Genomic DNA, 13,525 nt, shown 5'->3' with positions numbered 1-13,525 from the left:
ATTTGCAATTAAACAAATGACATATTTCAGCTTTTTTGGTACTTTTTCATTACTTGGAACAGGACAAGAGTTTTTTATCATCTCAAAAAAAAAAAAAAAAATTCATTAAACTCATCAGCAAATATTGTTTCATTGTAGGAAAATATAGGCATGCCCTTTCTGTTTTAAAATCACTAAATTCACCCCAAATTACCTGCACTCAAAGTGCATCACCACAATATTTTATTTTATTTTATTTTAATAGGTTTGGTTTTATTTTAACAAGATGACTTTTACTTCCACTCAAAGTGCCTCAACGCAATATTGATTGTATTTATTGATATTAATTTTATTAATTAATTTAAACATTTTGGTTTAATTTAATTTAACCAGGTTTGAAATTTCTGTTTTAAAATCACTAAATTCATCCCCAAATTACCTGCACTCAAAGTGCATCACCACAATATTTTATTTAATTTTATATTATTTAATTTTATTTCATTTCAATAGATTTGGTTTCATTTTAACCAGATGACATTTACTTCCACTCAAAGTGCCTCAACGCAGTATTGATTGTATTTATTGCTATTAATTTTATTAATTAATTTAAACATTTTGGTTTAATTTAATTTAACCAGGTTTGAAATTTCTGTTTTAAAATCACTAAATTCACCCCAAATTACCTGCACTCAAAGTGCATCACCACAATATTTTATTTAATTTTATTTTAATTGTTTTGGTTTTATTTTAACCAGATGACATTTACTTCCACTCAAAGTGCCTCAACGCAATATTGATTGTATTTATTGATATTAATTATTTTAAACATTTTGGTTTAATTTAATTTAACCAGGTTTGAAATTTCTGTTTTAAAATGACCAAATTCCCCCCAAATTACATTCAATTTAAAGTAAGCGCAGTATTTGTTTACTTTTATTTAATTCAATTTCAACCAGAAGACATTTCTGATGTTAAAGTTGAGAAACAGGCCCCCATTACTTCCACACAAAGTGCGTCACCGCGCGACATTTATCTTTTGTGAATGTATTTATTTATTAAAATGCATATTTTTTATTGTTACTTATTTCTTTCCCTTAATTTAGCTCATATTAAAAAAGAGAGAAGACTTTTAAAAGACTTGGAAAAAACTTTGAGTGGAAAAGGATCTGTTTCTCTTTGGCCTGCCTGTGTGTCTTCTTTAAATAGGTCGCTCTTGACTGTTGTACTCGCTTACGGCCATACCACCCTGAGCACGCCCGATCTCGTCCGATTTTGGAAGCTAAGCAGGGTCGGGCCTGGTTAGTACTTGGATGGGAGACCGCCTGGGAATACCAGGTGCTGTAAGCTTTTGCTTTTCCTTCAGCCAAGGCTCAGCTATCATTCTAGTTCCTTTACACTTTTATACGGATTAGCTGCTTCTTTTTTGTCTGTTTTCTCTTTCTCTGTGCCATCTTTCTGCTTGCGGTGTCACAAAGGACAGCTCAGCCTCGTCATTCTTCCTTTCTCCTGCAGGAGGCGATAGACGGGCCTTTTCTCTGTCTCTATTACAAACTCTTGAGCGCCGCGTGCTCTTTTGGAAATGACACCCCTCTCTTCAGTTTGAGACGGAGCTTCCCAAATTTGATTGTCATCCGAACCCCTTAGTGGTAAACTACACAGGAGATGCACCCTCTTAGATTTAAAGTTCATTTTCAAATAAATTAACAAAAAACACATTCTCATGTTCATTTTTTCACTGATGTTGGTGTGGGATCAAATTATTTGCAATTAAACAAATGACATATTTCAGCTTTTTTGGTACTTTTTCATTACTTGGAACAGGACAAGAGTTTTTTATCATCTCAAAAAAAAAAAAAAAAAATCATTAAACTCATCAGCAAATATTGTTTCATTGTAGGAACATATAGGCATGCCCTTTCTGTTTTAAAATCACTAAATTCACCCCAAATTACCTGCACTCAAAGTGCATCACCACAATATTTTATTTTATTTTATTTTAATAGGTTTGGTTTTATTTTAACCAGATGACATTTACTTCCACTCAAAGTGCCTCAACGTAATATTGATTGTATTTATTGATATTAATTTTATTAATTAATTTAAACATTTTGGTTTAATTTAATTTAACCAGGTTTGAAATTCCTGTTTTAAAATCACTAAATTCACCCCAAATTACCTGCACTCAAAGTGCATCACCACAATATTTTATTTTATTTTATATTATTTAATTTAATTTTATTTCAATAGATTTGGTTTCATTTTAACCAGAAGACATTTACTTCCACTCAAAGTGCCTCAACGCAGTATTGATTGTATTTATTGCTATTAATTTTATTAATTAATTTAAACATTTTGGTTTAATTTAATTTAACCAGGTTTGAAATTTCTGTTTTAAAATCACTAAATTCACCCCAAATTACCTGCACTCAAAGTGCATCACCACAATATTTTATTTAATTTTATTTTAATTGTTTTGGTTTTATTTTAACCAGATGACATTTACTTCCACTCAAAGTGCCTCAACGCAATATTGATTGTATTTATTGATATTAATTATTTTAAACATTTTGGTTTAATTTAATTTAACCAGGTTTGAAATTTCTGTTTTAAAATGACCAAATTCCCCCCAAATTACATTCAATTTAAAGTAAGCGCAGTATTTGTTTACTTTTATTTAATTCAATTTCAACCAGAAGACATTTCTGATGTTAAAGTTGAGAAACAGGCCCCCATTACTTCCACACAAAGTGCGTCACCGCGCGACATTTATCTTTTGTGAATGTATTTATTTATTAAAATGCATATTTTTTATTGTTACTTATTTCTTTCCCTTAATTTAGCTCATATTAAAAAAGAGAGAAGACTTTTAAAAGACTTGGAAAAAACTTTGAGTGGAAAAGGATCTGTTTCTCTTTGGCCTGCCTGTGTGTCTTCTTTAAATAGGTCGCTCTTGACTGTTGTACTCGCTTACGGCCATACCACCCTGAGCACGCCCGATCTCGTCCGATCTCGGAAGCTAAGCAGGGTCGGGCCTGGTTAGTACTTGGATGGGAGACCGCCTGGGAATACCAGGTGCTGTAAGCTTTTGCTTTTCCTTCAGCCAAGGCTCAGCTATCATTCTAGTTCCTTTACACTTTTATACGGATTAGCTGCTTCTTTTTGGTCTGTTTTCTCTTTCTCTGTGCCATCTTTCTGCTTGCGGTGTCACAAAGGACAGCTCAGCCTCGTCATTCTTCCTTTCTCCTGCAGGAGGCGATAGACGGGCCTTTTCTCTGTCTCTATTACAAACTCTTGAGCGCCGCGTGCTCTTTTGGAAATGACACCCCTCTCTTCAGTTTGAGACGGAGCTTCCCAAATTTGATTGTCATCCGAACCCCTTAGTGGTAAACTACACAGGAGATGCACCCTCTTAGATTTAAAGTTCATTTTCAAATAAATTAACAAAAAACACATTCTCATGTTCATTTTTTCACTGATGTTGGTGTGGGATCAAATTATTTGCAATTAAACAAATGACATATTTCAGCTTTTTTGGTACTTTTTCATTACTTGGAACAGGACAAGAGTTTTTTATCATCTCAAAAAAAAAAAATTCATTAAACTCATCAGCAAATATTGTTTCATTGTAGGAAAATATAGGCATGCCCTTTCTGTTTTAAAATCACTAAATTCACCCCAAATTACCTGCACTCAAAGTGCATCACCACAATATTTTATTTTATTTTATTTTAATAGGTTTGGTTTTATTTTAACCAGATGACATTTACTTCCACTCAAAGTGCCTCAACGTAATATTGATTGTATTTATTGATATTAATTTTATTAATTAATTTAAACATTTTGGTTTAATTTAATTTAACCAGGTTTGAAATTCCTGTTTTAAAATCACTAAATTCACCCCAAATTACCTGCACTCAAAGTGCATCACCACAATATTTTATTTTATTTTATATTATTTAATTTTATTTTATTTCAATAGATTTGGTTTCATTTTAACCAGATGACATTTACTTCCACTCAAAGTGCCTCAACGCAGTATTGATTGTATTTATTGCTATTAATTTTATTAATTAATTTAAACATTTTGGTTTAATTTAATTTAACCAGGTTTGAAATTTCTGTTTTAAAATGACCAATTTCCCCCCAAATTACATTCAATTTAAAGTAAGCGCAGTATTTGTTTACTTTTATTTAATTCAATTTCAACCAGAAGACATTTCTGATGTTAAAGTTGAGAAACAGGCCCCCATTACTTCCACACAAAGTGCGTCACCGCGCGACATTTATCTTTTGTGAATGTATTTATTTATTAAAATGCATATTTTTTATTGTTACTTATTTCTTTCCCTTAATTTAGCTCATATTAAAAAAGAGAGAAGACTTTTAAAAGACTTGGAAAAAACTTTGAGTGGAAAAGGATCTGTTTCTCTTTGGCCTGCCTGTGTGTCTTCTTTAAATAGGTCGCTCTTGACTGTTGTACTCGCTTACGGCCATACCACCCTGAGCACGCCCGATCTCGTCTGATCTCGGAAGCTAAGCAGGGTCGGGCCTGGTTAGTACTTGGATGGGAGACCGCCTGGGAATACCAGGTGCTGTAAGCTTTTGCTTTTCCTTCAGCCAAGGCTCAGCTATCATTCTAGTTCCTTTACACTTTTATACGGATTAGCTGCTTCTTTTTTGTCTGTTTTCTCTTTCTCTGTGCCATCTTTCTGCTTGCGGTGTCACAAAGGACAGCTCAGCCTCGTCATTCTTCCTTTCTCCTGCAGGAGGCGATAGACGGGCCTTTTCTCTGTCTCTATTACAAACTCTTGAGCGCCGCGTGCTCTTTTGGAAATGACACCCCTCTCTTCAGTTTGAGACGGAGCTTCCCAAATTTGATTGTCATCCGAACCCCTTAGTGGTAAACTACACAGGAGATGCACCCTCTTAGATTTAAAGTTCATTTTCAAATAAATTAACAAAAAACACATTCTCATGTTCATTTTTTCACTGATGTTGGTGTGGGATCAAATTATTTGCAATTAAACAAATGACATATTTCAGCTTTTTTGGTACTTTTTCATTACTTGGAACAGGACAAGAGTTTTTTATCATCTCAAAAAAAAAAAAAAAATTCATTAAACTCATCAGCAAATATTGTTTCATTGTAGGAAAATATAGGCATGCCCTTTCTGTTTTAAAATCACTAAATTCACCCCAAATTACCTGCACTCAAAGTGCATCACCACAATATTTTATTTTATTTTATTTTAATAGGTTTGGTTTTATTTTAACAAGATGACTTTTACTTCCACTCAAAGTGCCTCAACGCAATATTGATTGTATTTATTGATATTAATTTTATTAATTAATTTAAACATTTTGGTTTAATTTAATTTAACCAGGTTTGAAATTTCTGTTTTAAAATCACTAAATTCATCCCCAAATTACCTGCACTCAAAGTGCATCACCACAATATTTTATTTAATTTTATATTATTTAATTTTATTTCATTTCAATAGATTTGGTTTCATTTTAACCAGATGACATTTACTTCCACTCAAAGTGCCTCAACGCAGTATTGATTGTATTTATTGCTATTAATTTTATTAATTAATTTAAACATTTTGGTTTAATTTAATTTAACCAGGTTTGAAATTTCTGTTTTAAAATCACTAAATTCACCCCAAATTACCTGCACTCAAAGTGCATCACCACAATATTTTATTTAATTTTATTTTAATTGTTTTGGTTTTATTTTAACCAGATGACATTTACTTCCACTCAAAGTGCCTCAACGCAATATTGATTGTATTTATTGATATTAATTATTTTAAACATTTTGGTTTAATTTAATTTAACCAGGTTTGAAATTTCTGTTTTAAAATGACCAAATTCCCCCCAAATTACATTCAATTTAAAGTAAGCGCAGTATTTGTTTACTTTTATTTAATTCAATTTCAACCAGAAGACATTTCTGATGTTAAAGTTGAGAAACAGGCCCCCATTACTTCCACACAAAGTGCGTCACCGCGCGACATTTATCTTTTGTGAATGTATTTATTTATTAAAATGCATATTTTTTATTGTTACTTATTTCTTTCCCTTAATTTAGCTCATATTAAAAAAGAGAGAAGACTTTTAAAAGACTTGGAAAAAACTTTGAGTGGAAAAGGATCTGTTTCTCTTTGGCCTGCCTGTGTGTCTTCTTTAAATAGGTCGCTCTTGACTGTTGTACTCGCTTACGGCCATACCACCCTGAGCACGCCCGATCTCGTCCGATCTCGGAAGCTAAGCAGGGTCGGGCCTGGTTAGTACTTGGATGGGAGACCGCCTGGGAATACCAGGTGCTGTAAGCTTTTGCTTTTCCTTCAGCCAAGGCTCAGCTATCATTCTAGTTCCTTTACACTTTTATACGGATTAGCTGCTTCTTTTTTGTCTGTTTTCTCTTTCTCTGTGCCATCTTTCTGCTTGCGGTGTCACAAAGGACAGCTCAGCCTCGTCATTCTTCCTTTCTCCTGCAGGAGGCGATAGACGGGCCTTTTCTCTGTCTCTATTACAAACTCTTGAGCGCCGCGTGCTCTTTTGGAAATGACACCCCTCTCTTCAGTTTGAGACGGAGCTTCCCAAATTTGATTGTCATCCGAACCCCTTAGTGGTAAACTACACAGGAGATGCACCCTCTTAGATTTAAAGTTCATTTTCAAATAAATTAACAAAAAACACATTCTCATGTTCATTTTTTCACTGATGTTGGTGTGGGATCAAATTATTTGCAATTAAACAAATGACATATTTCAGCTTTTTTGGTACTTTTTCATTACTTGGAACAGGACAAGAGTTTTTTATCATCTCAAAAAAAAAAAAAAAAATTCATTAAACTCATCAGCAAATATTGTTTCATTGTAGGAAAATATAGGCATGCCCTTTCTGTTTTAAAATCACTAAATTCACCCCAAATTACCTGCACTCAAAGTGCATCACCACAATATTTTATTTTATTTTATTTTAATAGGTTTGGTTTTATTTTAACAAGATGACTTTTACTTCCACTCAAAGTGCCTCAACGCAATATTGATTGTATTTATTGATATTAATTTTATTAATTAATTTAAACATTTTGGTTTAATTTAATTTAACCAGGTTTGAAATTTCTGTTTTAAAATCACTAAATTCATCCCCAAATTACCTGCACTCAAAGTGCATCACCACAATATTTTATTTAATTTTATATTATTTAATTTTATTTCATTTCAATAGATTTGGTTTCATTTTAACCAGATGACATTTACTTCCACTCAAAGTGCCTCAACGCAGTATTGATTGTATTTATTGCTATTAATTTTATTAATTAATTTAAACATTTTGGTTTAATTTAATTTAACCAGGTTTGAAATTTCTGTTTTAAAATCACTAAATTCACCCCAAATTACCTGCACTCAAAGTGCATCACCACAATATTTTATTTAATTTTATTTTAATTGTTTTGGTTTTATTTTAACCAGATGACATTTACTTCCACTCAAAGTGCCTCAACGCAATATTGATTGTATTTATTGATATTAATTATTTTAAACATTTTGGTTTAATTTAATTTAACCAGGTTTGAAATTTCTGTTTTAAAATGACCAAATTCCCCCCAAATTACATTCAATTTAAAGTAAGCGCAGTATTTGTTTACTTTTATTTAATTCAATTTCAACCAGAAGACATTTCTGATGTTAAAGTTGAGAAACAGGCCCCCATTACTTCCACACAAAGTGCGTCACCGCGCGACATTTATCTTTTGTGAATGTATTTATTTATTAAAATGCATATTTTTTATTGTTACTTATTTCTTTCCCTTAATTTAGCTCATATTAAAAAAGAGAGAAGACTTTTAAAAGACTTGGAAAAAACTTTGAGTGGAAAAGGATCTGTTTCTCTTTGGCCTGCCTGTGTGTCTTCTTTAAATAGGTCGCTCTTGACTGTTGTACTCGCTTACGGCCATACCACCCTGAGCACACCCGATCTCGTCCGATCTCGGAAGCTAAGCAGGGTCGGGCCTGGTTAGTACTTGGATGGGAGACCGCCTGGGAATACCAGGTGCTGTAAGCTTTTGCTTTTCCTTCAGCCAAGGCTCAGCTATCATTCTAGTTCCTTTACACTTTTATACGGATTAGCTGCTTCTTTTTTGTCTGTTTTCTCTTTCTCTGTGCCATCTTTCTGCTTGCGGTGTCACAAAGGACAGCTCAGCCTCGTCATTCTTCCTTTCTCCTGCAGGAGGCGATAGACGGGCCTTTTCTCTGTCTCTATTACAAACTCTTGAGCGCCGCGTGCTCTTTTGGAAATGACACCCCTCTCTTCAGTTTGAGACGGAGCTTCCCAAATTTGATTGTCATCCGAACCCCTTAGTGGTAAACTACACAGGAGATGCACCCTCTTAGATTTAAAGTTCATTTTCAAATAAATTAACAAAAAACACATTCTCATGTTCATTTTTTCACTGATGTTGGTGTGGGATCAAATTATTTGCAATTAAACAAATGACATATTTCAGCTTTTTTGGTACTTTTTCATTACTTGGAACAGGACAAGAGTTTTTTATCATCTCAAAAAAAAAAAAAAAAATTCATTAAACTCATCAGCAAATATTGTTTCATTGTAGGAAAATATAGGCATGCCCTTTCTGTTTTAAAATCACTAAATTCACCCCAAATTACCTGCACTCAAAGTGCATCACCACAATATTTTATTTTATTTTATTTTAATAGGTTTGGTTTTATTTTAACAAGATGACTTTTACTTCCACTCAAAGTGCCTCAACGCAATATTGATTGTATTTATTGATATTAATTTTATTAATTAATTTAAACATTTTGGTTTAATTTAATTTAACCAGGTTTGAAATTTCTGTTTTAAAATCACTAAATTCATCCCCAAATTACCTGCACTCAAAGTGCATCACCACAATATTTTATTTAATTTTATATTATTTAATTTTATTTCATTTCAATAGATTTGGTTTCATTTTAACCAGATGACATTTACTTCCACTCAAAGTGCCTCAACGCAGTATTGATTGTATTTATTGCTATTAATTTTATTAATTAATTTAAACATTTTGGTTTAATTTAATTTAACCAGGTTTGAAATTTCTGTTTTAAAATCACTAAATTCACCCCAAATTACCTGCACTCAAAGTGCATCACCACAATATTTTATTTAATTTTATTTTAATTGTTTTGGTTTTATTTTAACCAGATGACATTTACTTCCACTCAAAGTGCCTCAACGCAATATTGATTGTATTTATTGATATTAATTATTTTAAACATTTTGGTTTAATTTAATTTAACCAGGTTTGAAATTTCTGTTTTAAAATGACCAAATTCCCCCCAAATTACATTCAATTTAAAGTAAGCGCAGTATTTGTTTACTTTTATTTAATTCAATTTCAACCAGAAGACATTTCTGATGTTAAAGTTGAGAAACAGGCCCCCATTACTTCCACACAAAGTGCGTCACCGCGCGACATTTATCTTTTGTGAATGTATTTATTTATTAAAATGCATATTTTTTATTGTTACTTATTTCTTTCCCTTAATTTAGCTCATATTAAAAAAGAGAGAAGACTTTTAAAAGACTTGGAAAAAACTTTGAGTGGAAAAGGATCTGTTTCTCTTTGGCCTGCCTGTGTGTCTTCTTTAAATAGGTCGCTCTTGACTGTTGTACTCGCTTACGGCCATACCACCCTGAGCACGCCCGATCTCGTCCGATTTTGGAAGCTAAGCAGGGTCGGGCCTGGTTAGTACTTGGATGGGAGACCGCCTGGGAATACCAGGTGCTGTAAGCTTTTGCTTTTCCTTCAGCCAAGGCTCAGCTATCATTCTAGTTCCTTTACACTTTTATACGGATTAGCTGCTTCTTTTTTGTCTGTTTTCTCTTTCTCTGTGCCATCTTTCTGCTTGCGGTGTCACAAAGGACAGCTCAGCCTCGTCATTCTTCCTTTCTCCTGCAGGAGGCGATAGACGGGCCTTTTCTCTGTCTCTATTACAAACTCTTGAGCGCCGCGTGCTCTTTTGGAAATGACACCCCTCTCTTCAGTTTGAGACGGAGCTTCCCAAATTTGATTGTCATCCGAACCCCTTAGTGGTAAACTACACAGGAGATGCACCCTCTTAGATTTAAAGTTCATTTTCAAATAAATTAACAAAAAACACATTCTCATGTTCATTTTTTCACTGATGTTGGTGTGGGATCAAATTATTTGCAATTAAACAAATGACATATTTCAGCTTTTTTGGTACTTTTTCATTACTTGGAACAGGACAAGAGTTTTTTATCATCTCAAAAAAAAAAAAAAAAAATCATTAAACTCATCAGCAAATATTGTTTCATTGTAGGAACATATAGGCATGCCCTTTCTGTTTTAAAATCACTAAATTCACCCCAAATTACCTGCACTCAAAGTGCATCACCACAATATTTTATTTTATTTTATTTTAATAGGTTTGGTTTTATTTTAACCAGATGACATTTACTTCCACTCAAAGTGCCTCAACGTAATATTGATTGTATTTATTGATATTAATTTTATTAATTAATTTAAACATTTTGGTTTAATTTAATTTAACCAGGTTTGAAATTCCTGTTTTAAAATCACTAAATTCACCCCAAATTACCTGCACTCAAAGTGCATCACCACAATATTTTATTTTATTTTATATTATTTAATTTAATTTTATTTCAATAGATTTGGTTTCATTTTAACCAGAAGACATTTACTTCCACTCAAAGTGCCTCAACGCAGTATTGATTGTATTTATTGCTATTAATTTTATTAATTAATTTAAACATTTTGGTTTAATTTAATTTAACCAGGTTTGAAATTTCTGTTTTAAAATCACTAAATTCACCCCAAATTACCTGCACTCAAAGTGCATCACCACAATATTTTATTTAATTTTATTTTAATTGTTTTGGTTTTATTTTAACCAGATGACATTTACTTCCACTCAAAGTGCCTCAACGCAATATTGATTGTATTTATTGATATTAATTATTTTAAACATTTTGGTTTAATTTAATTTAACCAGGTTTGAAATTTCTGTTTTAAAATGACCAAATTCCCCCCAAATTACATTCAATTTAAAGTAAGCGCAGTATTTGTTTACTTTTATTTAATTCAATTTCAACCAGAAGACATTTCTGATGTTAAAGTTGAGAAACAGGCCCCCATTACTTCCACACAAAGTGCGTCACCGCGCGACATTTATCTTTTGTGAATGTATTTATTTATTAAAATGCATATTTTTTATTGTTACTTATTTCTTTCCCTTAATTTAGCTCATATTAAAAAAGAGAGAAGACTTTTAAAAGACTTGGAAAAAACTTTGAGTGGAAAAGGATCTGTTTCTCTTTGGCCTGCCTGTGTGTCTTCTTTAAATAGGTCGCTCTTGACTGTTGTACTCGCTTACGGCCATACCACCCTGAGCACGCCCGATCTCGTCCGATCTCGGAAGCTAAGCAGGGTCGGGCCTGGTTAGTACTTGGATGGGAGACCGCCTGGGAATACCAGGTGCTGTAAGCTTTTGCTTTTCCTTCAGCCAAGGCTCAGCTATCATTCTAGTTCCTTTACACTTTTATACGGATTAGCTGCTTCTTTTTGGTCTGTTTTCTCTTTCTCTGTGCCATCTTTCTGCTTGCGGTGTCACAAAGGACAGCTCAGCCTCGTCATTCTTCCTTTCTCCTGCAGGAGGCGATAGACGGGCCTTTTCTCTGTCTCTATTACAAACTCTTGAGCGCCGCGTGCTCTTTTGGAAATGACACCCCTCTCTTCAGTTTGAGACGGAGCTTCCCAAATTTGATTGTCATCCGAACCCCTTAGTGGTAAACTACACAGGAGATGCACCCTCTTAGATTTAAAGTTCATTTTCAAATAAATTAACAAAAAACACATTCTCATGTTCATTTTTTCACTGATGTTGGTGTGGGATCAAATTATTTGCAATTAAACAAATGACATATTTCAGCTTTTTTGGTACTTTTTCATTACTTGGAACAGGACAAGAGTTTTTTATCATCTCAAAAAAAAAAAATTCATTAAACTCATCAGCAAATATTGTTTCATTGTAGGAAAATATAGGCATGCCCTTTCTGTTTTAAAATCACTAAATTCACCCCAAATTACCTGCACTCAAAGTGCATCACCACAATATTTTATTTTATTTTATTTTAATAGGTTTGGTTTTATTTTAACCAGATGACATTTACTTCCACTCAAAGTGCCTCAACGTAATATTGATTGTATTTATTGATATTAATTTTATTAATTAATTTAAACATTTTGGTTTAATTTAATTTAACCAGGTTTGAAATTCCTGTTTTAAAATCACTAAATTCACCCCAAATTACCTGCACTCAAAGTGCATCACCACAATATTTTATTTTATTTTATATTATTTAATTTTATTTTATTTCAATAGATTTGGTTTCATTTTAACCAGATGACATTTACTTCCACTCAAAGTGCCTCAACGCAGTATTGATTGTATTTATTGCTATTAATTTTATTAATTAATTTAAACATTTTGGTTTAATTTAATTTAACCAGGTTTGAAATTTCTGTTTTAAAATGACCAATTTCCCCCCAAATTACATTCAATTTAAAGTAAGCGCAGTATTTGTTTACTTTTATTTAATTCAATTTCAACCAGAAGACATTTCTGATGTTAAAGTTGAGAAACAGGCCCCCATTACTTCCACACAAAGTGCGTCACCGCGCGACATTTATCTTTTGTGAATGTATTTATTTATTAAAATGCATATTTTTTATTGTTACTTATTTCTTTCCCTTAATTTAGCTCATATTAAAAAAGAGAGAAGACTTTTAAAAGACTTGGAAAAAACTTTGAGTGGAAAAGGATCTGTTTCTCTTTGGCCTGCCTGTGTGTCTTCTTTAAATAGGTCGCTCTTGACTGTTGTACTCGCTTACGGCCATACCACCCTGAGCACGCCCGATCTCGTCCGATCTCGGAAGCTAAGCAGGGTCGGGCCTGGTTAGTACTTGGATGGGAGACCGCCTGGGAATACCAGGTGCTGTAAGCTTTTGCTTTTCCTTCAGCCAAGGCTCAGCTATCATTCTAGTTCCTTTACACTTTTATACGGATTAGCTGCTTCTTTTTTGTCTGTTTTCTCTTTCTCTGTGCCATCTTTCTGCTTGCGGTGTCACAAAGGACAGCTCAGCCTCGTCATTCTTCCTTTCTCCTGCAGGAGGCGATAGACGGGCCTTTTCTCTGTCTCTATTACAAACTCTTGAGCGCCGCGTGCTCTTTTGGAAATGACACCCCTCTCTTCAGTTTGAGACGGAGCTTCCCAAATTTGATTGTCATCCGAACCCCTTAGTGGTAAACTACACAGGAGATGCACCCTCTTAGATTTAAAGTTCATTTTCAAATAAATTAACAAAAAACACATTCTCATGTTCATTTTTTCACTGATGTTGGTGTGGGATCAAATTATTTGCAATTAAACAAATGACATATTTCAGCTTTTTTGGTACTTTTTCATTACTTGGAACAGGACA

General features: G+C 33.2%; 8 non-coding genes across 8 annotated transcripts; all 8 read left to right on the top strand.

Moving 5' to 3' along the window:
* Positions 1 to 1,207: 1,207 nt before the first annotated feature.
* LOC128017929 (5S ribosomal RNA) lies at positions 1,208 to 1,326 on the top strand. Its single transcript, XR_008184624.1, has one exon. It is a non-coding gene; the product is annotated as a 5S ribosomal RNA (ribosomal RNA).
* Positions 1,327 to 2,944: 1,618 nt separating this feature from the next.
* LOC128017880 (5S ribosomal RNA) lies at positions 2,945 to 3,063 on the top strand. Its single transcript, XR_008184577.1, has one exon. It is a non-coding gene; the product is annotated as a 5S ribosomal RNA (ribosomal RNA).
* Positions 3,064 to 4,461: 1,398 nt separating this feature from the next.
* On the top strand, positions 4,462 to 4,580 carry LOC128017904 (5S ribosomal RNA). The gene has a single exon (XR_008184600.1). It is a non-coding gene; the product is annotated as a 5S ribosomal RNA (ribosomal RNA).
* A 1,618-nt stretch (positions 4,581 to 6,198) lies between these two features.
* On the top strand, positions 6,199 to 6,317 carry LOC128017868 (5S ribosomal RNA). The gene has a single exon (XR_008184566.1). It is a non-coding gene; the product is annotated as a 5S ribosomal RNA (ribosomal RNA).
* Positions 6,318 to 7,936: 1,619 nt separating this feature from the next.
* LOC128017850 (5S ribosomal RNA) lies at positions 7,937 to 8,055 on the top strand. Its single transcript, XR_008184549.1, has one exon. It is a non-coding gene; the product is annotated as a 5S ribosomal RNA (ribosomal RNA).
* A 1,619-nt stretch (positions 8,056 to 9,674) lies between these two features.
* Positions 9,675 to 9,793, top strand: LOC128017928 (5S ribosomal RNA). The gene has a single exon (XR_008184623.1). It is a non-coding gene; the product is annotated as a 5S ribosomal RNA (ribosomal RNA).
* A 1,618-nt stretch (positions 9,794 to 11,411) lies between these two features.
* Positions 11,412 to 11,530, top strand: LOC128017856 (5S ribosomal RNA). Its single transcript, XR_008184555.1, has one exon. It is a non-coding gene; the product is annotated as a 5S ribosomal RNA (ribosomal RNA).
* A 1,398-nt stretch (positions 11,531 to 12,928) lies between these two features.
* On the top strand, positions 12,929 to 13,047 carry LOC128017998 (5S ribosomal RNA). Its single transcript, XR_008184688.1, has one exon. It is a non-coding gene; the product is annotated as a 5S ribosomal RNA (ribosomal RNA).
* Positions 13,048 to 13,525: the final 478 nt, after the last annotated feature.

Source organism: Carassius gibelio, chromosome A7 (genome assembly GCF_023724105.1).
Source record: "Carassius gibelio isolate Cgi1373 ecotype wild population from Czech Republic chromosome A7, carGib1.2-hapl.c, whole genome shotgun sequence".
NCBI classification, from domain to species: Eukaryota; Metazoa; Chordata; class Actinopteri; order Cypriniformes; family Cyprinidae; genus Carassius; species Carassius gibelio.
This window is presented reverse-complemented; position numbering and strand designations above follow the sequence as displayed.